The sequence below is a fragment of the Ovis aries genome, chromosome 19 (assembly GCF_016772045.2).
Source record: "Ovis aries strain OAR_USU_Benz2616 breed Rambouillet chromosome 19, ARS-UI_Ramb_v3.0, whole genome shotgun sequence".
NCBI lineage: Eukaryota > Metazoa > Chordata > Mammalia > Artiodactyla > Bovidae > Ovis > Ovis aries.
Window position 1 is genome coordinate 35,373,051 of NC_056072.1, and position 9,883 is coordinate 35,382,933.

Here is a 9,883-nt window from a genome sequence, read left to right on the forward strand (position 1 = left end):
TGAAACCATTACTGGGAGGTGTAATTCTCTTATAACACAGAGTAAAAACAGGATGGAACACTCCCTTTGACACAGCACCTCCTTAATGACAGAAAAAAACAAAAAATCCAGGTGTGGGTTTTCAAAGATTCCATTTATCTAAACACCATAGTCAAGCCAAAGATTAAGTGCACTTATGGTATTCTAATGACAAAAGAAAAAAAAATTTTTTTTTAAACTTCATAGTGGTTGCCATTTTGCCAAGTGCTTTCCTTCGACACCATGCCTTGTAATCCCACAGGTTAATTATTTAATCCTCAAAGTGACCATAAGGGCCACATATATTTATTGCCATATTGTAGATTAAGAAACTGATGCTTAAAATACTCACCCAGTTACGTGGCCAGAAAGTAAAGTTGGAGCTGGGCTCAAAACCAGGTCTATTATGAGTCAAAAGTCAGGTATGCAGATAACCTTTATGCTCAGTGTATCAACTGTGTTTCATTTAACATAGAAACACGACTTACTTTCTGGATTAATTAACCAATGCAACTTACTTTCGGAATTAACTAAAGTGGGAAGCCAGGTAAACTGAAATGGACCCTCTGAACCTGTAAAGCTTCAAGCGCTATGTTCTGCATATCAATAGTCGGTGACTTTTCATAATGCATTTTTATATGTCTGACATCATTTCATTTTGGTTTTCATTTCAAAATAATGATGAATATTAATAAGTGCTCAAGGCACTGTCTTTTCTTATGAGAGCCTTAATCACACGAGTGGGAGAGCATCTGAAAGTTTGGTTCAAAATGGAAATGTGGATATAAACACTGAAGTGCTGAGATGTGGGGATTCTGGGCTGCATGACTTAACTACAACTCTGCAAACTGCTCCCTAGCCCTGATGAGGAGTTTGGGGCGACGGTATTTCCAGGGAGAGTCGTTCGTCGGCCGTAACTTTATACAGAAGAAGAAAATAACTCAAATTTGGTGGAATACTGAACAATGGCATCCTATCTGTTTTCGGCTGCTTGTTATTTCAAAGACAAAGACAGCCAGAAACCCACCTGGGCTGGGAGAGCGGCAGCCTCAAGAGAAACCAAAGCTGTTCAAACCTTGACCTTGGATTTCTATCCCCAAATCTGTGACAAATAAATAACTTTGCTTTTTAACAAAAATGTCCACCAACAGATCAACGCACAAAGAAGACGTGGTTCAAATATACAGTGAACTATTACTCGGCCATAAAAAAGAAGAATGAAATAAAGTCATTGACTGCAACATAAACACTGAGAATGATCATATACTAATTCAGGCAGAGAGGGACAAAGAGCCAGTCATGTCACTTAAAAGTACAATGGAAAAAACAGATACAGCAGTTCACTTTGTAAAGAATAAATTTACAAAAAAGGAAACACACAAAGTTAAACCACCAGGATTACACACTGGAAAGGTAAAGGGCAAAACACATTAGAAGGTCTGGATTCGCATATACACAGAAATATAAAAGTAACAGGAATTCACAAGCAATTGGCTTCAGACAAGAAAATCTACTCCACTTCCAGCTCTAACTGCTACGGGAAAATAATCAGAAAACTACTAGATGCACTGTGATATAGGTATAAATGAAATTATCAGCTGTACATAGAAAAAGCACACCAATGAAAACCAATTATTTTCACATCAAAACAAATAGCAAGTTTCAAAAAAAAAAAAATAATAAAGGAATGGGAATTATATTGGTCTCAGTCCTCGGGGACCTGGGCTGGAGACAGATCCCTAGGCCCTGAGCAGCCTTGACTCCCAAGGCTGGTCTGGGCTGAAGTACAGGGTGCTAGGGGATGATGGACTAGCAAGAGGAGCACAAATTTCAACAAAGAGAGCACTGAGGCCTGTGAATGGGACCTCAAACCACAGATCCTGGCAGTCTCTAGTACACCTCAAGTTAGCCTCATGCACCCCAAGGACGCTGGATCCTCTGGACTGAAAGCTCTTGAAAAGACACGTGGCCTCAGACTCCCAGTGATGGCGTTCCCCCCAGCAGTCTGTTTCTCCTGAGACTCTGGGCCCCTTCAGACAGGACCCTGAACATCGCTGTTTGGACAGGATTGAGGATTTTTCTGGGGGCGGGGGTGCAGGGGAAGGGGAAAAATGTCAAAAGACACAGGCCTTGGCACAGGTTTGCCACTCAAATCTATAACCCTGGAACGAGGCTCTGATGGCGGAGGGACCCCAGCAGGGCATGAGACAGTGCTGCCGCCTTGTGGACGTTTCTAGTAACAGCAAGAGGAAAACCAGTGCTTAAGGGCACTTCTATTCACAAAGCCTGAAGCGCTGAGAATGATACCTGACCTCAAGCAATGCCCAGGGTAGATAGTTGAAAACACCTCAACAGGGCAGACTTTCAAGGACCCAATCTCTTAGAATTCAATTAACAAAAGGCGTTTTGGTGTTTTCTTTTTTTAAAAAAAGTCCATGAGAGGCTGATCTACGTCCCTAAATATCACAAAAAATATAAAAGCTGCAATAAGGAATCACCTGGCAGCCCTCAGAACTGCCATCATGAAAAAATTAAAAACTGCAGTTTCAGGGAGAAAGGATATATGGGAATGGATGGCTGATTCTCTCTACTTTTCCCCTGAAACTCCAGTCTCAGTTCAGTTGCTCAGTCGTGTCTGACTCTGCGACCCCATGGACTGCAGCACACCAGGCTTCCCTGTCAATCACCAACTTCTGGAGCTTGCTCAAACTCATGTTCATCAAGTCGGTGATGCCATCCAACCATATCGTCCTCTGTCGTCCCCTTCTTCGCCTGCCTTCAATCTTCCTCAGCATCAGGGTCTTTTCCAGCGAGTCAGCTCTTCCCATCAGGTGGCCAAATTATTGGAGCTTCAGCTTCAGCTTCAGTCCTTCCAATGAAAATCAGGACTAATTTCCTTTAGGACTGACTGGTTTGATCTCCTGGCAGTCCAAGGGACTCTCAAAATTCAACACCACAGTTCAAAAGCATCAATTCTTTGGTGCTCAGCTTTCTTTATGGTCCAACTCTCACATCCATACATGGCTACTGGAAAAACCATAGCTTTGACTAGATGGACCTTTGTTGGCAAAGTAATGTCTCTGCTTTTTAATGCGCTGTCTAGGTTTTCTTCCAAGGAGGAAGTGTCTTTTAATTTCATGGCTGCAGTCACCATCTGCAGTGATTTTGGAGCCCAAGAAAATAAAGTCAGTCATGGTTTTCATTGTTTCCCCATCTATTTCCCATGAAGTGATGGGACCAGATGCCATGATCTTAGTTTTTTGAAAGTTGGATCTTAACCCAGCTTTTCGACTCCTGTATCGATGCTAATTGGCTCTTCTCCACAGAAAAGTAAAACGTTGAAGGGAAAAATACAAACAAACAAACACGGCACCGCGGGGTACAGGAGTAACGAGAGGGCATGTGAGAGGGCATGGAGGACTGATATCGCGACTACACTTCTTAGGGACTGTGTAGTTGTTAATAGTCAGGACAGAGGACAATAAATGCCGCATGACTGGTCCTTTTCACTCCAGGCCTCTTCTGGGAGAAAGCTGCGATTCTGGAACAACACAGGCACCGCAACGGTCACTGCAGCATGGTTTACACTCAGCAGAGAGCGAAGCACCCAAAAGTTCTACGGACGATGGATGGCACAAGAAGCCGTTTCCTATACCTACAATAATATGCCTCAGCCAGAGAAAAGAATGAGCTAAAATCTTGTCCAGTGGCATGGACGTACTTGCAATGATCATGCTAAGTGAACGGAGACTCAGATAGGAAAACAAAAGGTCTGGGATATCCCATAGGGGGAAATATGAACATCAATACACATGAACTGGTTTTAAAAAGAGAAACCGACTCTGAGACTTAGAAAGGAAACTTCTGGTTACTAAAAAGAACGGTCGGGTTCAGGGAGGTTTAAATACAGAGGTTGGTTTGAACATATACACAGTAACAGAGGCAATGTAAATAGTCCAATAGGACCTAAGGCATAACTCAGGGAAATCTACTCGATGCCCTGAAATAGTGCCAATGGGAAAAGAATCCCAAGAATACACATAGGTATCTCTATGACTGAATCAGGATACCGAACACGTAAGCCAACACTGCTTTTTAATCAGCTCCACTCCAGTATACAATGATAACTCAATTTAAAAAGAGAAAAAAAATCTCAGAAATAAATGTGTGGGGTATTGGCCTCAGGCCTAGGTTACCTGGGCTGCTGACACGTCCCTAGACCCTGAGCAACGGTGGGTGTAGAGGCTGGACTGCACGGAATCGGACGGTGTTAGGGAGCATGGATCAGCAAAGGAGCCCCACTTTGGAGGAGGAGTCCCTTGTGGCCTGTGGATCTTCAGATGCAGGCGTGTCCTCGGACACCTCCTCCTGAACTGCTGCTGCTGCTGCTGCTGCTAAGTCGCTTTAGTCGTGTCTGACTCTGTGCGACCCCATAGACGGCCTCCTACCAGGCCCCTGGACTAGTGCACCCAAAAGACAGCGGGGCTCCCACATAGTCTAGCGGTTAGGATTCCTGGTTTTCACCCAGGCGGCCCGGGTTCGACTCCCGGTGTGGGAACCAAAAAAAAAAAAAAAAAAGACAGCGGGGCTTCTGGGCAGAAAGCTCCTTGAAAACTCCCCTGGCCTCCGAGACTCTCAGTCCCGGGCGTCCCTGCTGCAGCCTGTGTCTCCTGAGACTTCGGCCCCGTTCCGAAATTACCCTGAGCATCACTGTTTGGGCAGGACTTGGGAATCTTCTAGCGGGGTGCAGGGGAAGGGGAAAAAAATGTCAAAAGACACGAGCCTTGGCACAGCCTTCCCACTCGAACCCGGGAACGCAGCTAGCTCTCTGTAGGGATCCAGTTAGCCTAGGAGCCCTAGTAGCTTATGAGACAGTGCTGCCGCCTTGTGGACATCTCTGGTAACAGCAAGAGAAAAACCGGTGCTTTAGGGACACTTCTGATGCACAAAGCCTGAAGAGCTAGCTGAAAAGGATATCTGACCTCAAGACCTCAGGTAACTGTCCAGGGCAGATGGTTGAAAAAACTCAACAGAGCCCATCTTCAAAAATCCAATCTCAAGAGTTCAATTTAACAAAGGTTTTGTTTTTTTTTTTTGAAAGCCCTTGTAAGGCTGATCCACGTCCCTAAATGTCAGAAAAATGAAAATGAAAACTGCAATGAGGCAACCCCCAGAACCACAGTCATCAAAAAATTAACAAGTTCTGTTTCAGGAAGAACGGCTATATGGGAATGAACAACTGAGCCTCTGGCTCTTCACCTTATACTGTCACATTCATGCTAATCAGCTGCTCTCCACAGTAAAGTAAAAAGTTAAAAAAAAAAAAAGGGCATTGGGGTATAAGGAGCAAATTCACGAGAGGGCATGGAGAACTGAACTGTACTACACTTCTTGGGAACCGTGTAATTGGCAACAGGTCAGAGGACAGTGCGCAATTTCCTTAAAAGACTGAAAATTGAGACGCCATGTGACTGGTCCTTTTCATTCCAGGTCCCTTCCTGGAGAAAGCCGAGACTTGGCAATGACACAAGCACTCCAGCATTCTCTGCAGCATTATTTACACTTAGCAGAAAGCAAAGCACCTAAAAGTTCCAGGGAAGACGGATGGATCCAGAAGCTGTTTCATACACCTACAGTAACATGGCTCAGCCAGAGAAAATAGAGAGCTGAAGTCACTTCCAGCAGGATGGACGGATGTGAGATGATTACCTTAAGTGAAGGCGGACCCCCAAAGGATGACAAAATGTCTGCGACACCCCGATGGGGGGAACATGAACAGCTACACAAATGAACTGATTTTAAAAGGAAAAACCGACTCAGAGACTCGGAAAGGAGATTTCTGGTTGCCAAAGAAGAACGGTGGGGTTCAGGCAGGTTTCAATACAGACCGTGGTTTGAACATCAACACAGTAGTAGAGGCAATATGCATTATCCCCAAGGAGCTGAGGCATAACTCAGCGAGCTCTACTCAACACTCTGTAATACCGCAGACGGAAAATATCTCTATAACCTTGATATCTCTATAACTGAAGCAGGATACCAAACACCCAAGACAACACCACTTTGTTCAACTCTACTCCAGTAGGCAATGATATCTAAATAAAACAGAGAAGAAAAACTCAGAAACAAATGGTTTCCAAAGTTGGGATTTACCTCTGGGGTGAGGGGTTATGGTGAGGAAATAATGAGTCCAGAACCCCTTGGGTTTTTTTTTTCCTCCCCCTTTTGCCTGGCAAGTGGGATTCTAGTTCCCCCAAGAAGAATTGATCCAGTTGCTGGATTAAATAGAAGCAAGGAGTTTTCACCACTGGACCACCAAGGAAGCCCCCTTGGGTACTTGCTCTAACACGTAACACTTGAATTTGCGACCCGGGAATGGAACTTTCCATAAAGCTCTTGTCTGAGTAACCAGAACTGGGTATGAAGAAATCCTGCCGCCTTGTGACCATTTCCCATAAAAACAACCTTAAAACCGGTGCTTTTGGACACTTCATGTTAACAAAGGCCTTCCCTTGGTAGGCTCAGATGGTTAAGAATCTGCCTGCGATGCAAGAGACCCAGGTTCGATTCCAGGGTCAGGAAGGTTATGGCAATCTACTCCAGTATTCTTGCCTGGAGAATCCCATGGACAGAGAAGCCTGGCGGGCTACAGTCCAAGGGGTTGCAAAAGAATCGGACACAACTGAGCAACAAAAACCTTCACTTCACAAGACCTGGGGGATTGTAAATGACCCCTGCCCTCAAGAAAGGTCCTGTGTGGCAGAGAATCAGAAAAGAATGCAAAACGCACAGCCTGTGAAAAAGTCAGTTTCAAGACGTAACTTTTACTCACACTGTTTAAAAATAAAATACATGACATGATACTCAACACCCATAATAGAGAGATGCAAATCAGAGCTACAACGAGGTATCGCCTTGCACCAGTCACAAAGGCCATTCTCAGAAATTCTGCAAACAAAAGTAGCTGGAGAGGGTATGGAGAAAAGGGAGCCCGCCTAAGCTGCTGCGGGAATGGAAGCCGACAATCACGGTAGAGAACAGTATGGCAGTTCCATAAAAAACCTGAAAGGACACCATCAGGTGATCTGACAGCCCCACTCCTGGGGGTTTATCCAGAGAAAGCCAGTATTCGAGAAGACCCTCAACCCCAGTGTCCACTGCAGCAGTCATTTACAAGAGACAAGACATGGAAGCAATGAAAATGGTCACAGACAGATGAATGGGCAGTACACGTGGCATGAGCATGATGGATACCGCAGATGGATATGTGGTGTAGACAGTGGAACACTACTCAGCCATTACAGACAATGCCATCCGCAGCAACACGAGTCGACCTAGAGATGATCACGCTAAGGGAAGAGAGGAGAAAGAGAAAGACAAACACTGCAAGATAGCACTGATACGTGGGCTCTGAAATATGGCCCAAATAAACTCACCTATAAAACAGAAACAGACTCACAGGCACAGCCAAGAGCGTTGTGGTTGCCTAGAGGGAGGGATGGGCTGGGAATTGGGGGTTGGCAGATAGAAACTCTTATAAACAGGATGGATAAACAACAAAGTCCTACTGTATAGCACAGGGAGCTATATTCAGTATCCTATAATAAACCATAATGGAAAATATGAAAAGAATATACACATATATCTGAATCACTTTGTGGTATAGCAGAAATTAACACACTGTTGTAAATCAACTATACTTCAATAAAATAAATTTAATGGGTCTATATACATATATCTCTATCTCTGTTCTCTTTGTTTAAAGCCATCCATCATGGAGTACTTTGTTAATGATAGCCCTAGCACATGCATACAGAGCCACTGACCAGTCTTGCCTGGACCTGATTTGCCCTAGAATTTTCAGTTTTCTGAGCCTCTGTGTGTGTGTGTGTGTGTGTGTGTGTGTATACATATATATTTTTTACTTAATTCAATATGATTGAGTTTCTAACACTTGCTACTTAAGATTCCTCACACATACTCCACTGAACTCTTATAGCATTGGTGGTGGGGGGGCTACAGGGAATAGGATGGTGTTGGGACTAAAACTGTGTCCACTAGGCGAGGTTGAAGAAGCTGGGGACATTTAATCAGCAGAATGACAATGCAGGGAGGAAGTAAAGGAAGAGTGAGGCTATTTTACGTGATCTCCAGGAGAGCAGCACCTTTTCCTGAGTGGTTCCCTGCTGTGTCTCCAGTGCTCGCCACAAAGAAGTTGCTCTATAAATATGTGATGAACAAACGCCATGAAAATGGCAGAGGACTTAGTTGCAAGAAATAGCACATGTTTAACAAAAATAAGGTGGGAAGGGTTTATTAACAGGCTACTGAACCAAATAATTGCTGGGATGACTAGAGAATCTGATCAGAGGAAGCACGCTGGATCATAATCAAAATCATGCTACCAGGCACTTCCTGGTGGTGGAGTGGCTAAGAATCCACCTGCCATTGCAGGGGACGCAGGGTGGATCCCTGGTCCAGGAAGGTCCCACAGGCCGCGGAGCAACTATTGAGCCTGTGCTCCAGAGTCCATGAGCCACAAGTGCTGAACCCGTGCACCTAGAGCCTGTGGCTCTGCAGTAAGAGAAGCCGCTGCAATGAGAAGCCTGTGCTTTTTCTCATCCAGCTGATATTCATTGAGTGTCCACCCTGCATCTGGCATAGTTTCTAGCAGCTGGTGATACAGATGTGAAAAAGACGACCAGGCCTGTGTCCTTGGGGAACTGAAATTCTAGGGGCAAGATTACCATAAAGACAAAAAGCAAGATACAGAACGAGATGGGATACAGTAGCCAAGAGTGACTAATAGGTGGCTGTTTTCATGGGTTGGGCAGGGTAGGTCCTTAGGAGTCTTTTGCGTTGATACCTAAATGGCAAGCCCAATGTTTAAAGAACTAAAAATTGTACTCCAAGGCAGAGGAAATACCAAGCGCAAAGGGCCTGTAGAGGTAATGAACGTGGTCTTAGAGGAATAGAGATGGGACCACTGTAGGTGGCATATAGTAAATTAACACTGAATTTGAGGCCCCAGTAACTCAATAGTGCAATAAGCTTAGTTTCTGACCACTTGGTAACTATTTAATAGGATTTTAGAAATAGAATCTGTGAGTACTAATGACAATTTAGGAAACCTGAGTACGTCAAGGCTGTATATTGTCACCCTGCTTATTTAACTCATATGCAGAGTACATCATGAGAAATGGTGGACTAGAAGAAGCACAAGCTGGAATCAAGATTGCCAGGAGAAATATCAATAACCTCAGATATGCAGATAACACCACCCTTATGGCAGAAAGTGAAGAGGAGCTAAAAAGCCTCTTGATGAAAGTGAAAGAGGAGACTGAAAAAGTTGGCTTAAAGCTCAACATTCAGAAAACGAAGATCATGGCATCTGGTCCCATCACTTCATGAGAAATAGATGGAGAAACAGTAGAAACAGTGTCAGACTTAATTTTCTGGGGCTCCAAAATCCCTGCAGATGGTGACTGCAGCCATGAAATTAAAAGATGCTTACTTCTTGGAAGAAAAGTTATGACCAATCTAGACAGTATATTCAAAAGCAGAGACATTACTTTGCCGACTAAGGTCCGTCTAGTCAAGGCTATGGTTTTTCCTGTGGTCATGTATGGATGTGAGAGTTGGACTGTGAAGAAGCCTGAGCACCAAAGAATTGATGCTTTTGAACTGTGGTGTTGGAGAAGACTCTTGAGAGTCCCTTGGACTGCAAGGAGATCCAACCAGTCCATTCTGAAGGAGATCAACCCTGGGATTTCTTTGGAAGGAATGATGCTAAAGCTGAAGCTCCAGTACTTTGGCCACCTCATGCGAAGAGTTGACTCATTGGAAAAGACTCTGATGCTGGGAG

At 44.3% G+C, this 9,883-nt stretch overlaps 1 non-coding gene across 1 annotated transcript; it reads left to right on the forward strand.

Moving 5' to 3' along the window:
* The first annotated feature begins 4,504 nt into the window (after positions 1-4,504).
* TRNAE-UUC (transfer RNA glutamic acid (anticodon UUC)) lies at positions 4,505-4,576 on the forward strand. Its single transcript has one exon. It is a non-coding gene; the product is annotated as a tRNA-Glu (tRNA).
* The last annotated feature ends 5,307 nt before the right edge of the window (positions 4,577-9,883 follow it).